We start from the raw sequence: 8,474 nt of genomic DNA on the forward strand, positions 1-8,474 counted from the left end.
GCCCAGTTTTACAGATGAGAAAACCAGGCACAGAAAGATGATGCTCCTTCCCCAAAGTCACACAGCCAACTGGAGGGTCCAAACTTTAGTACGTTCCACAGTATAGTACGATAAACAACCTAATAAGGAAAAATGGGCAAAGGATGTGAACAGGCAATCCACAAAAGATATGAACAGGTAAATCCACAAAGGATGGGAAAAAAAAGTCGCTCAGTCGTGTCTGACTCTTTGTAACCCCATGGACTGTAGCCCACCAGGCCCCTCTGTCCATGGAATTCTCCAGGCAAGAATACTGGAGTGGATTGCCATTCCCTTCTTCAGGGGATCTTCCCAACCCAGCAATCGAACCCAGGTCTCCAGCATTGCAGGCAGATACTTTACTGTCTGAGCCACCAGGGAAGCCCACAAAGGATATGACCAGGTAACTCACAGCTAAAATAAAAACTAGAAAGAAAAGGTTTTCAATACTTTTGGTAGTTTGGGAAATGTAATTTAAAAAGTAACATTCTTAATCCACTAGTTTGGCAAAAATTAACAATATTCGTACTCTTCAGTTCAGTGCTGGCTGAATTAAAGGGGAAAAGGCAATTTCACACATTATCTGTGCTCTGATGAAAAGAGAGATAAAGCCCCTTGGAAATGGGATGGGGCGAGGACGGCAATTTGGCAAAGTTATGTATTTAATATTATGCATTAACCCAGAAACAAAAAGATCTTAATGACCTGGGTAACCACAATGGTGTTATCACTTACCCAGACCCAGACATCCTGGAACGTGAAGTCAAGTGAGCCTTAGGAACCACCACTACAAACAAAGCTAGTGGAGGTGATGGAATTCCAGCTGAACTATTTCAAATACTAGAAGATGATGCTGTGAAAGTGCTGCACTCAATATGTCAGCAAATTTGGAAAACTCAGCAGTGGTCACAGGACTGTAAAAGGTCAGTTTTCATTCCAATCCCAAAGAAAGGCAATGTCATAGAATGTTCAAACTACCACACAATTGCACTCATCTCACATGCTAGCAAAGTAATGCTCAAAATTCTCCAAGCGAGAGAATTCCAGAAAAACATCTCCTGCTTTATTGACTACGCCAAAGCCTTTGACTGTGTGGGTCACAACAAATTGTGGAAAATTATTAAAGAGATGGGAATACCAGACCACCTTACCTGCCTCCTGAAAAACCTGTATGCAGGTCAAGAAGCAACAGGTTAAACTGGACATGGAACAACAGACTGGTTCCAAGTTGGGAAAAGAGTACAACAAGACTGTATATTGCCACCCTGCTTATTTAACTTACCTACAGAGTAAATCATGCAAAATGCCAGGCTGGATGAAGCACAAGCTGGAATCAAGACTGCAGGGAGAAATATCAATAACCTCAGATACGCAGATGATACCACTCTAATGGCAGAAAGCAAACAGGCACTAAAGAGCCTCTTGATGAAGGTGAAAGAGAGTGAAAAAGGTGGCTTAAAACCCAACACTCAAAAAACAACAATCATGGCATCCAATCCCATCACTTCTTGACAAGTAGATGGAGAAACAATGGAAACAGTGACAGACTATTTTCTTGGACTCCAAAATCACTGCAGATGGTGACTGCAGCCATGAAACTAAAAGACTCTTGCTCCTTGGAAGAAAAGTTATGACCAACCTAGACTGCATATTAAAAAGCAGAGACATTACCAACAAATATCCATATAGTCAGAGTCATGGTTTTTCCAATAGTCACGTATGCATGTGAGAGCTGAACCATAAAGAAAGTTGACCGTTGAAGAACTGGTGCTTTTGAACTGTAGTGTTGGACAAGACTCCTGAGAGTTCCTTGGACTGCAAGGAGATCCAACCAGTCCATCCTAAAGGAGATCAGTCCTGAATATTCATCGGAAGGACTGATGCTGAAGCTCCAATACTCTGGCCACCTGATGGGGAAAACGGACTTCTTAGAAAAGACCCTGATGCTAGAAAAGATTGAAGGCAGGAGGAGAAGGGGACAACAGAGGATGAGATGGTTGGATGGCATCACCAACTCAATGGACATGAGTTTGAGCGAGCTCTGGGAGTTGGTGATGGACAGGGAAGCCTGGCGTGCTGCAGTCCATGGGGTCACAGAGAGTTGGACACAACTGAGTGACTGAACTGAACCCAGAAAATCTACTTCTGGAAATCTAAAAGACTGAAACATCTGTGTTGACAATGATGTGGTTCACAGATTCCACACTATTTTTAGAGCAGAAAAATGGAAACAACCTAAATGTAGATCAAAAAAGATAGTTAGGTAAATTACGGTACACTCACACTCTGGAATACAGACCAAACTTTTCATGTCAGTACATACAGGTCTCCAGGACACAGCATTAAAGCAAATCAGAGACAATTTTGTATAATGGGTCTCCATTTATATTTCCAGTGAGAACACCCGTCCACTGAAGAGGCCTAGAAGCAGCAAGGAGCACCCAGATCTGGGTTTTCAATTCCATTCTCCACGAAAAGGAACTTGAACTCTTAGGGAAAATGGCTGAATTCAGGACTAGAAAGTACAAGGCAGTTTGGGGCCAGAAAGTAAAAAAGTTCCCAAAGAACGAGGAGGACATGTCAAAAGGACCTAGGAGCCAGCTGGAAGGGGCTCCTGCAGGCCAAGTCTGGGACAATTTAAGCAGAAAAATAAACAGGGGACTTTGTTGGGTGGTCCAGTGGTTAAGAATAAGCCTTCCAATGCAAGGGACACAGGTTCAATCCCCGGTCAGGGAATTGAGATCCCACGTGCCGGGGGGCATCTAAGCCTGCATGCCACAACTACTGAGCCCACACACCACAACCAGAGGAGCACCTGTGCGTGAGGCAGCTAGAAAACGCCCAGCAGCTGCCAGGAAGAGCCAGCACAGCCAGAATTTTTTAAAAAATGAATAATGAGAGTAACTATGTTGCATAAAGCAGGTATTTGTGAGTGCAGAGACGTAAATTAGAGTAAATAAGGGAGAAAGTAAAGATCTTCCTTTTAGTACAACTCCCACTAATAAGCATGGAAAGAAACAATGAATTAGAAAGTCACCATCTGTCAACTATCAAAAGTGATCTGGTAAGACTCATCAATGGATTCTAAAGCAGCACATTTACATAGTCGCAAGCGATCTTACTATGATATACATGTTAACAACAAAGGGAAAATGGTAACTTTCAGTGAGGAAAACAGGCAGACACCCTCTTAATCAGGTGATGAAAGTTAGGACTAGAGAATGGGACTCATCAAGAGCGTCTGCCTCCCACCAGCTAAGATGCCTACAATATCACCCCTGTGCCGCATCAGCCAAAAGTGCATAAAGTGAATCTAAGCAGGAGGAAACCGCATGCAAACCCAAACTGAGGGACATTATCCAAAACACAGGTAACTGTCTCCAAAACTGTCAAAGTCAGGAAATTCAAAGAAAGACTCAGGAACTGCTCCGGATTAAAGGAGACTAAAAAGGCAGTACAGTTTAACACAACACATAATCTTGCATTTCCTTTTGCGCTAAAGTGGCTACTGGCAAGATCTTGAAAAAGATCTGTAGATGATTAGTGCTGCGTCGACATTTAATTTCCTGATTTTTAATCTTCATACTGTTGTTCTGTAAGAAAATGTCCTTACTATTATAAAACACACAATAAATAAAAGCGTATCAAGTCTACAACTTAACATTAAACGTTTCAGAAGAGGGTGTGCATCGTGCTAAGTCACTTCAGTAGTGTCCAGCTTTTTGTGACCCCATGGACTATAGCCAACCAAGCTCCATTGTCCATGGGATTCTCCAGGCAAGAATACTGGAGTGGGTTTCCATGCCCTCCTTCAGGGGATCTTCCTGACCCAGGGATTGAACCCCTGTCTCCTGCATTACAGACAGATTCTTTACCACTAGCGCCACCTGGGAAGTCCTGAGAGAGGAGTGATCCCACACAAACATGACAGAGGATAAAGCAAATGTCAACATTTGGAGAATCTGGGTAAAGGGTATTTGGGAACTCTGGATTATTCTTACAAGTTTTCAGCGAATCTGAAGTAATACATTAAAAGATTTTAAGAGACCAACGTGTGCATATGCACAGAAACACAGGTAAATTCCTGGGGATTAAGTTCACGATGGTATTTTTCTTAAAAGTACAGAGAGACAAAATGAAGCCAGCCTGCCCCAGTCTTAGTACTGGTCTCCCCAGAAAAGGCTCTCCTCACAAAGCTTCTGCTCCAGGACACTGGAAAAAGCTGTGTTGAAGGATCTCTCAAGACTAGGACTAGCTCCTTAACCAAGTTCCACAGAAGTAGCAAAGACGTAATCAAGCCTTCTTCTCTGCAAACGCGTGCTGCTTTTCCCTGGTGAAAGCCAAAGGCTCCTGATGCTGTGAGCAGCTGATGATGCCACAGGGCCCTTCCTGGAACGCATAATCTCTAAAGGAGTTTTCCATCAGAAACCAGGATAAAATAGTCTTGGTCCCTTGTCTCCGCCTCTGCTTTCACTGAATTCTTGACATGTTACGCCATGGGTTGGGGGTGGGAGGGTCAGTCTGTCCCACGGGCTTTTTAGTTCCATTCCTCGGGTGCGTTTGTAGATTTGCTGGCTGAGGAGAATGCTCCCAGGCAGGCAACTGCCTAAAGGGATCTGAAGGGTCAGTGGTTCTATCAGATACAACCGGTCTGTCGAGTGCTTTACAGCGTACAACCACCTCTCATGGACATTATTTGATTTCATCCTTTCCCTAAATTGATTTTTTTTAAATTACTAATGGCTTAAAGTCTAACAGCAATACAACAAAATATCCAGTTTCCAAAAACGATAGGATATAATGTCTACTCTTGAGTCTAGACAGGAGGCAGTACTTGCACCGGAGCAAACTAACACTCTGAGATGGCCTAAGCCTAATGAAAAAGCTAAATAAAGTAGCTAACAGAATAAATACAAATGATTCTACCACTGAGCTCAGTGGAAATACAGCCTTCCTTTCTATGAATTTTTCCAGCATTTATTTCTTTAAGCCCTGTCTTCAGGGCAAACTCTCCCTATAACTGTAACTTTGGCTTGTTTATGAGACACCACAGAGAACAAGGCCTCGTGGACTCCAGTCACATGCGATGACCCCTGGGGCAGCACCTCGGCCTCCTGACACCAAACCTCTGCACAGCTACACTGACCTTCCCACACGGGCACCATCATTTCAACTTTATTCCAAGAAACCAGTGAATCGACTCTTCCAGAAATAAGCATTTCCACAAAGAACCCTCCCAAACAAAGGTCCTAGCCTAAATCCAAAGGCAAAAATTCCTGATAAAGAAAGTCTGTCTTCAAAGAAAAATTAGGCTTCGTTCTAGGACAACCTATAGCTAGCCTATGTGCACTTACCAATGCCAACAGCATCTAGATTCCAAAACAAACTCAGCACAGTAGGTTTTGTTCTCACCTTCCAGAGATGAGAAAATTGGAAAACAGAGGTAGCAACTGGCAGATGCAGGACTGGCATACAAGACAGCTCGTTCCATCGCCAGCCCTACTGCCCACAGTCCATACCATCCACCGTGCACAGAGATGAATCAGGCAGAATCTCACTGCAACATTCAAACTGCCACCCCACCCCCTGCTCCCTCGGTTTAGATGCCCAAATGGGCAGGTGGCGAACCAAATTCCACTCTTAAGCAGTCTCCCAACACAAAACCTATTCAGTGGCAAAGCAAGAAGACAAGATGGACTTTACTACTGCCTACACTTTTTTCTTACCCAGAGGATTATTTTCAAAACCTGTCATTATGGATGAACTCGGGGCAGGAGGAATACATGATTATGTAATGTCAGAGGGCAGGCGACAAGGGGAGAGAGAGCGGAGCCCATCAGACCCCATCACAGCTCCCTTAGCCCACAAAGGAGTAAATTACCGTTGACGTTTTGAGTGTTTCAATCTCCTATGGCCTACACATTCAGGACTGGCTTTTCAAGAGCCGGTCACAGAAACCCTGCAGGTCTTTCGGGCCTCAATTCATTGACTAGCAAAGCCATAAAGAAAGAAAATATCAAAAGCAAAGATGTCAGAAATGTTGTTGGGGGCTGTGGACCGGCAGAAAAGGTCAGAGTTTGGAAGGATGGGACCAGATTTCCTACATCGAGAGGCATGTTTATTTTAAGCCGGTTCTGTTTACACCCGAAACACCGCGAGGCCTCGGCGTCTGGAGTCACTAAGATTCAGTCCTGGAGATGCACCAAGCAGGCGCCGCGACCTGCCTGGCCTCGGGGGCGCCGCGTCCCCGCATCCCGGCTCCCCTCAGCCCCTGGCGGCCCGAGGTGTCGTACGGCTGGGGGTCGCTGGGGTCGGATTGTTCTCCAAAGACGCCACCGCCCGGGAACCGCTAGGCTGTACGATTTCCATGACAACCGCGGGCGCCGTACGCGTCCGGCGCGCCCGGCGTCGAGGTGTGCGCCGCGCCCCAACTCCGCCCGGGGAGCATCCCGGTCTCCGGCGGCTCGCAGCCGCCGCGATACTCCCGGCCCGGCCACCTACCTGGCGCGTCCGGGCCCGCGGCGCCCGCGCCCTGCCTCCCGGCCGTCCTCGGTGCAGCCGGGGCGCGCGCCCGACCCGCAGCAGCAGCGCCGCCTCTGGGTCACGAAGTCCTGGGCTGCGGTCTGGCTCCAGGTATCGGTCCCTCTGTCCCGGCCCGCGGCGCCCACCCCAGCCGCGAACCCGCAACCCGCGCTGCAGCTCCTAGCCCGCCGCCGCCGCCGCCGCTGCCGCCGCCGCTGCTCCGGAGGCCACGCCGGCCCCGCCCCCTCGCCACGCATGCGCGCTTCCCCAGCTCCCGGCAGGCCCGCCCTCACCCGGCGGGTCCTCATCCGCGGCGTTTCGTGTAGGTTCCTTCAAAACTCGCTGTCCGCTATGACGAAATCGCCTGCAAGGAGTTCTTGAACTTCTGCCCTTTAATTGGACGATGGCGTTTTCGCCCTCAAGTATACTGAGGATTGGAGGTCCTGACGCATTCCCGAGGAAGAAGGCCCCGGAGAGAGCCGCGACCCCGGGAGCCGCGCTGGCTCTTTGGGGAGAGCGCTTCCCTGGGTCCTTCGGCGAGCGCTCCCCGAGGTCCTTCGGCCACGTCTAGGAAACAACATTTAACCTAGAAATAAGCAAAAATTAAAATCATACTTTGATGATACAGATAAGCAAAAAGAAGACAGGAGCTGCTAACACTCTTCCAGACTGTCCTGGCGTATTGTTTAAATATACATTTATAGACTCACGAAATATCAGCTCCTTACACCTCTCTCCCAAAGTTCTATTTTTCCGTAGAAGGGAAATACAAAAGAGTCTGAAGTTTTAGAAGAAAAACTTCTCTTTAATAGGACTTTAAGACAATATTTTTTTTGAGGAAGAGAAACAATGGACTGAATATGAACATTTATCTTCGTCTTTATCAGAAAAAAAATTCTTTAATGAAAACTAATTCAATAAACCAGAACACTTAGTCGGAGCTCACATCTCTCATGTATAAAAGCAACAATGTACAATTTACTTTAAAAAGAGCAGATGTTAACCTGTTAGAAATGAAAATTAAACAAAACTCCTCTAACATTTAGATCTGAGCTTCCCTATGTCACCAAAAGCCAAACGAGGACAACAGTCTGGAATTAAAATAAGTAAATATAAAACTATTTTTGAAGTTTTATTTTCTGACTTTTTTCTCTTATGAAAAGAAATTTACTCAAAAAAAGCTTTCTATTATTTCTTCAGATAAATGGAAAGAAATATCAACAGAAATTTAACCCTAGCATAAAATTAAAGTCAAAAAAGAAATCAAACTTGTGGAAATGCAAAAATACTTATATACTTTATCTTCTAAAATTAGGATGACCATTATAAACCTGGTATAGCTGGGACATTCTCACTTTACACCTTTCATTCTAAAAAGTGTTCTCAAAAGTGTTCAGACAATACATTTTATGGCCTTGTTAACTTTAATCAGGGCTTCCCTGGTAAAGAATCCGCCTGCAATACGGGATTCCTGGATTCCATCCCTGGGTTGGGACGATCCCCTGGAGGAGGGCATGGTAACCCACTCCAGTGTTCTTGCCTGGAGAATCCCCATGGACACAGTCCCATGGGGTCGCAAAGAATGGACAGGACTGAGCGACTAAGCAAAGCAAAGCAAAACTTTAATCCAGCCAAGAGAATGTTTAAATTACTGACTTAAAAAGAAATCAACAACAAAAAAATTTTTAAAGTAACATTTAAATTCACAAACATCTAAAAATAGTCCAGCTTCCAATAACATTAGTCATTTGATTGCTGTGTAATTCACTTTTTAATCTTATAAAGATTAATTACATTTTCAGTATGGCAAGGAATGGGACCACAGTTTCAGTGTAGAGTGAACATTATCAAGAGAAAAGGGAGCCAAGTTTGTTAGTAAATACGGTACTATGCATTCCCTAAGCATCACAACATAAGAGAAGAAGGTATCCTAG

At 45.2% G+C, this 8,474-nt stretch overlaps 1 protein-coding gene across 26 annotated transcripts in view; it reads right to left on the bottom strand.

The window, feature by feature from the left end:
• The window catches only part of INPP4A (inositol polyphosphate-4-phosphatase type I A), a 118,924-nt gene extending 111,956 nt beyond the window's left edge, over positions 1-6,968 (bottom strand). For 23 of the 26 annotated variants that reach the window (XM_086328062.1, XM_086328060.1, XM_086328053.1 and 20 more), the window contains exon 1: positions 6,520-6,771. The gene's annotated coding sequence lies outside the window, so the exon portion shown is untranslated. Of the gene's footprint in view, positions 1-6,519; positions 6,772-6,833 lie in introns of those variants that run through there. The other 3 variants (XM_086328047.1, XM_086328036.1, XM_086328031.1) reach the window with 2 other exon arrangements.
• Between the last annotated feature and the right edge of the window lie 1,506 nt (positions 6,969-8,474).

Source organism: Bos grunniens, chromosome 11 (assembly GCF_055505025.1).
Source record: "Bos grunniens cultivar Pamir isolate PY7600 chromosome 11, Bosgru_T2T1.0, whole genome shotgun sequence".
NCBI classification, from domain to species: Eukaryota; Metazoa; Chordata; class Mammalia; order Artiodactyla; family Bovidae; genus Bos; species Bos grunniens.